Consider the following 6,260-nt stretch of genomic DNA (forward strand, 5'->3'; position numbering starts at 1 on the left):
GGCGGCGCGCGCCTGCCCGTCATGCAGTCGCGAGGTCTAGTGTGGCGGCCTTGAGTCCGCCGTCGCCCAGCCAGCAAGTAGTTTCGGCCATAGCGACCTGGAGCTACATTTTTTTTTTTTCCTGGATCTCTGAATTGGGGCCCAATACCCGAGAGAGACTGAGGGTGGCAAGATGAGTTTCTCCAGGCTGAGAATGCAGCTGTGTTTTGCTAAAACACCCTCCCGCACGGGGAGTGGGGACACGTTCACTCTATCTTCCGCTACCCATCACTCCGTTCTATTTAATCTCTCTTTAGTAGTTGAGGGATAAACGCCGTGAGTGGGAAAATAAAATTTAGACGAAGTCCTTTCCCAGTTGGCGCTTTCTCTGTCCGCCCTGACCTATGGTGGTAGCTTGGAGCAGATCCGTGGGCAGGCAGAGTCCTCAAGTAGAGGTGAGGAAAGAGCTGCATTCTGGCAGAGTTTCCAGCCTGAAAGGAGAGGTGCTTTGTAATGCTTTTCTCAGCTGCATTTATTCGTTCACCAGAGTTGAGAGTGTCTGTTGTTTGCCAGGCTGTGTGGCATCAGGGGCTATTCATGATAGTCTCTCTTGGAGTACAAGTGAGGACTTACTGTGTGTAATATGCAGATATATGCCGAGCAATATTTAGGAGTACCAGTGAAACAGTTTACAAACACTTGAAAATAAAGATTGTCTGGATGAAACCAGAAATGAGTTTCTGGTCAGAACAAGCTTTTACTGATATAACATACCTAATCAGGAATTGAGCCAAGAAAATCCTGGGAAGCAAATATTTGACGGACCCTGTCTAAAGGACAATGCATCATGCCCAGGTATAGAACCTCTGGTTCTGATAGTGAAGATAGTCTCCTCTCTATCCAAGTTGATAGGATTACATTAAACATTTAAATCATACAACTAAACTATTAATTCTGTTTCTTTTCTCAACAAATACAGTTCTGAATAATATTTTAAGTGCCAATACGGTTTTCTACAAGGAGAGAATGTCCTGGTCAAATGAAGTGAATAGCCATTTCCTTTGATGGTTATGTTTTTCATTGTAAATTAATATATTGGTATTTGGGTTTTTATAGAAGAGCTTCTAATCAACATGACTCAGCTCCTTTGGTCCTGTAACACAAAGCTAGATCCTGAACTTAGGAAGTTCACCAAGATAAATGCCACTGAGTCCTCTAAGCAGCCAGCTTTCTTAACACTCCAACTCTGCACTTTTCTACAAAAAGGAATCTACATGTAGTTCAGGAACCAAAACACTGAGAAGATTTGGGATCTTTGTGACTTGATTTCATGTTTATTAGTAAAACCTTTGAAGTGAAAAGATTCTTCGGGAGTACAGCAAATAGGGCAGAGCAGAGAAGACTACATTCCTCTGCTGGGGAAAGAACCTGAGAAAGGAATGTTTTGCTCCTGAAGAAAAGGAAAGCACCTGAACTTGGCCTTGGTTTGAAGAATAACAATGGGCCTTAAAATGATTTCTGGAGAGTTGACAAGGACAGGGAAAAAAGTTCTAGGGAGAAAGTCTTGGGAATGCCAATTTTGAAAAGGGTTAGAAGAAGAAAAGCAGCAGAGCAAGGAAGAAAGAAGTTTTGAGAATTGGGTTAAAATAAGCAATGTCCAGTGATACAGCGTCAGAAGAACGGTTTAGAAAAAGTTCTTTGGGTTTGTTAAGTAGAAGGTTGTTGGTTATTTTTGACTAGTTTGTTTTCTGGGATACATATATGTGTGTTCTGTGTTTAATTTTTCACAATTTTCTTATTTTAAATTTGGAACAGCTAATACTCTCTCTTAGTTCTAGAATCAAAAGTGTGTCATTATTGTACTGAACATCCCAGCAATTGCAAAAAAATAATAATAATAAAAAATAAAAAGGCAAGTAAAAATTGAAAAGATATGTCTTTTTTTTTTCTTTTGGAGAAAGCATAATAGTCTATCATTTTCACACATAATCTACAATGTTAGTAGTAAGTGAATTTAATAAGTTGCTGGATACAGTAACAAAAATATGTAGCTCTAAACAATTAGAAAATGATTTTTTTAAAGTGATACTGCATTCAAGTACAATAAAAATATCTACTCTATTTGTTTCCTGCTGTAATAAATTACCCTAAACTTGGTGATTTAAAGCAGATCTATCCTCTCACAGTGCCAGAGCCCCCAAGTCTGTAATCAAAGGGCTGCTATCCCTCCAGAGGCTCTAGGGGTGAATCTGTTCCTTGCCTTTTCCAGTTTATGATGTCCCCTGGCATATCTTGGCTTGAAGTCACATCACTCCAACTCTGTTTTGATCTTTACATTGTCATTGTTATATGTACGTCTCAAAATTGACCCTACCTCTCACATAAAGGACAATATGATGTTTTTTAGGGACCACCTGGATAACCTAGAGTCATTTCCTCATGTCAATTTTCTTAATCACATCTACAAAGACCCTTTTTCCAAATAAGGTAACATTTAGTGGTTCCAGGATTTAAGACCTGATACCTTTGGGGCTATGATTCAGTCTACAACACTTAGGAATAAATTTTATGAAGCATACAATAAGAACACTATACTGAAAATGATGCTATTGAAAAAATTTAGAGAAAACTCAAATGAATGAATGAATGAATGAATATGCTATGCTCATAAATAGGAAGACTCAGTATTGTAAAGATGTCAGTTCTGTTAGTCTATCCCTAGGTGTATAATCCCAGCAGGTTGTGTGTTTGTATAAATTGACCAGCTGGTTATAAACTTAAACAGATACTAAAAAAGTTAATAACATCCAAGACAATCTGGAAGGAGAACAAATTTGGAGGATTTGTCCTACTATATTAATACTTAAAAAAAAAGCTACAAAAAATAATTCATTATAGTACTGGCATGAGGATAGTAAGAAAACCAATGGAACTGAATAGAGTTCCCAAACATATTGATTTGAATATTTGTTTCTACAAAGGTGACGCTATAGTATTGTGGAAAAAAATGGACACTTCCGGGCTGGGGTTGTGACTCAGTGGTAGAGTGCTTGCCTAACATGTGTGAGGCACTGGGTTTGATTCTCAGCACCACATGTAAATAAATGAATAAAATAAAAGGTTCATCAACATCTAAAAAAAATGGACATTTCAATAAATGCTACTGGGGAAATGAAATATTCATGTGGAACAAAAAGAAATCTTAATGCCTATTCATTAAAAAAAATTCTATATTTATTGTGGGCCTAAATGTAAAATATAAAACAGTGACTTTATAATTTTGGATACTTAAACATTTCTTAAACAAAATATAAAAACACTATTTGTAAAAGATACTATTGAGCATTCCAGGTACAGAAAATAGTCTGGGAAAGGCAAAAAGTCTTTAATTAAAATGTTACAACAGAGAACTAAAAATAGTTGGTATATTCCTAGAGCATTAAGTAAACACAGAGGTAGAAGTTCTGAACCACATGATTGCTTTTATGATATTCAAAGAATAAGGCAAATTACTTTTATAGACATGAAAAAAGACATCTAATCACAGGAGACACTGGGTCTAATTTATGTTTTAGTTTTTTGCTACTGAGGATTAAACCAGGGTGCTTAACCACTGAGCTACATCTCCAGCCCTTTTTTATTTTTATTTTTCTTGTTTTTGAGACACAAGCTTGCTAAATTGCTGAGGCCTTGAACTTGTAAACATCCTGCCTCAGACTCCAGAATCCAATTTGCATTTTATTTTATTTATTTTGGTACTAGGGATTAAACCTCAGGGGCACTCTACCCCCAAGGTACTTCCCCAGGTCTTTTTATTATTTGTTTGTTTGTTTTGAGATAGGGCCTCCTAACTTTATTTAGGGCCTCACTAAATTTGCTGAGACTGACTTTTAAACTTGCCATCCTCTCACTTTAGCTTCCCAAGTTGCTAGGATTATAAGCATGTGCCACTGGGCCCAGCCTAATTTGTATTTTAGATGGAAACAAAATTTGGCAAAGAAATCAGGCTATTGATGTAGTCAAGAAGTGATGAGGCTAAAATTACAACAGTAATAGCAAGACTAGAGGCAAGGACAAGTATTTAGTAAGTGAAATTAGAAAAATTGGGGGATGGATTAAGTATATAAAATGGAAGAGGGCTGGGGATGTGGCTCAGGCGGTAGCGCGCTTGCCTGGCATGCGTGTGGCCCGGGTTCTATCCTCAGCACCACATAGAAACAAAGATGTTGTGTCCGCCGAAAACTAAAAAAAATTAAATATTAAAATTCTCTCTATCTCTTAAAAAAAAATGGAAGAGAAGATTCTTAAGCAGATGTTAGGATCTGGGTTTGGATACCTGGGTGGGCAATGTGTCAACAACTGAATACTGAAGACTTATCAATTTGAGGCACAAGGATGAATTCATTTGAGGACATGTAGAGAACTCCATGGGGAGATGTCCAACATGCAGATGGATATAATACCAGGATGGAGAAAAATTTCTTAGTGATCATAGCTAAGATCAAGACCCTTCTTAATCTATTTGGTTTGCTATACCAGACTTTTAGACTGGGTGATTTACAAACAATAGAAATCTGTTACAGTTGTAGAGGCTGGGAAGTCCAAGATCAAGGTGCCTTCAGGTTCAGTATCTAGGAGAGCTCTTTGCTTCATAAATGGTGCTGTATTGCTGCATCCTCATAAGTCAGAAAGGGCACTAATCCCACTCATGAGAGCAGGCCCTCTTGAATTGATCACTTCCCTAAAGTGTCCACCTTTAATACTCTCACATTGGGTATTACATTCTACCATATGCATTTTGAAGACCCAACATCACACAGGAAGAGCATATGAAATGAAAAGCAGGGGAAGCCTAACATGGAGCCCAAAAAGAGGAAAAGAAAACCATAAAGGAGATTTGGGGGGTGTAGCTCAGGGGTTGAGCACTTACCTAGTGTGTGTGAGACACTGGGTTTGACGTCCAGTTCTGGAAAAAGAAAGCAAAAGGAAAAGAGAATCCATAAAAGAAGAAATAGAACGAGGAGAGAACGATTTACTGAAACCAAAGATACAGAGCTATCCAAAGAGAAATTGCATCACTGGGCAAGAGAGAAGTTCAGTAAGATAAGCCTCAAATGCTTACACAAGTTAGAGGTCATAAACAATTTTGGTAGGAAAAATTTTACTGTAATGTATGCACTAAATTGCCAAACTGCAGTAGATTTGTAACAGGGGTCCACTTCATGCTTTGACTATATCCATTGTCACTTTGAAACTTACATGTTTTTTTTCCCAAAACTACTTCTCCCTGATTTTCTCCTCCCTGATCTGCTTTTCCCTAAACTTCTCCTGATCTTCGCCTCTCTATAAGATCAGGTGCCTGTGACCAAAAGGAGGCATATTATAAACAGCTGAACAAGGCCTTATTGAGATTCGCTCCTGGGTGAGACCCTCCAGTTCAACAGAGCAGGTCCCCAGGAATGGCGCCCAGGCTCAGCCGGATTGGAATTTTATTGGGCTTAGGGCAGTAAGGGAGGGCTCCGAACAGGAAAGGGAAGTTTTTAGAATCTCTTGTCCTCCTGGGGTTGGTCCCGGGAACTTGCTGAGATCCATGTCCTTCCAGGATTGGTCAGGAGACCCTGCTGATTGACAGGTGGTTATGAGGCACATCACTGCTTGTCTGCCAGCACCAGTTTGGTTGTTCTTTTGCACGCATGGGTTGCCTGGTGCTTTGTTCCCTTAGCCACCTCAAATCAACCTAACACTCTCTTTTCTCCTTTTACCTTGATCTTCTCCTTCCTGGTCTTCTTTTCTTGATCTTCTTCTTCCTGATCTTCTTTTCATTGCTCTTCTCCATTCTGATCTCTCCTCCCTAATCTCTTTTTCTCTGAATCCCTGCTACCCCACCGCGGCATCCGTTCCTGCTGATAGGCAGAATCGCAGCCTTCTGGACAGGAGTACTCTGTGTTTCTCCTTTGCTAGCAAAGCAATAAACCATCTTTTTCCTTTTTCTCAAAACCGTGTTGTCCTCATTGTTGGATTGGCATCAGGGACAAGGACTGAGCTTTCAGTGACAGATTGAGCTGTCAAGAAGTAAGGAAATAGGAACAAATAAAATAATATGAGCCTACTCTAAAGAAGAACTCACATGGATAAAACAAATTGAAAACCACTTAGTGTCTTAAGCAACGTAATTGTAGAGTTAGAAACAATATGTACATATGTAATATTTTAAAAGTTGAAGGGCCAAATACTGCTATTTCTCACTCTCTGTCCCTATTAGATATCAAGCATAAGCTGTG

This window comes from Marmota marmota, unplaced genomic scaffold (genome assembly GCF_001458135.2).
Source record: "Marmota marmota marmota unplaced genomic scaffold, marMar, whole genome shotgun sequence".
NCBI lineage: Eukaryota > Metazoa > Chordata > Mammalia > Rodentia > Sciuridae > Marmota > Marmota marmota.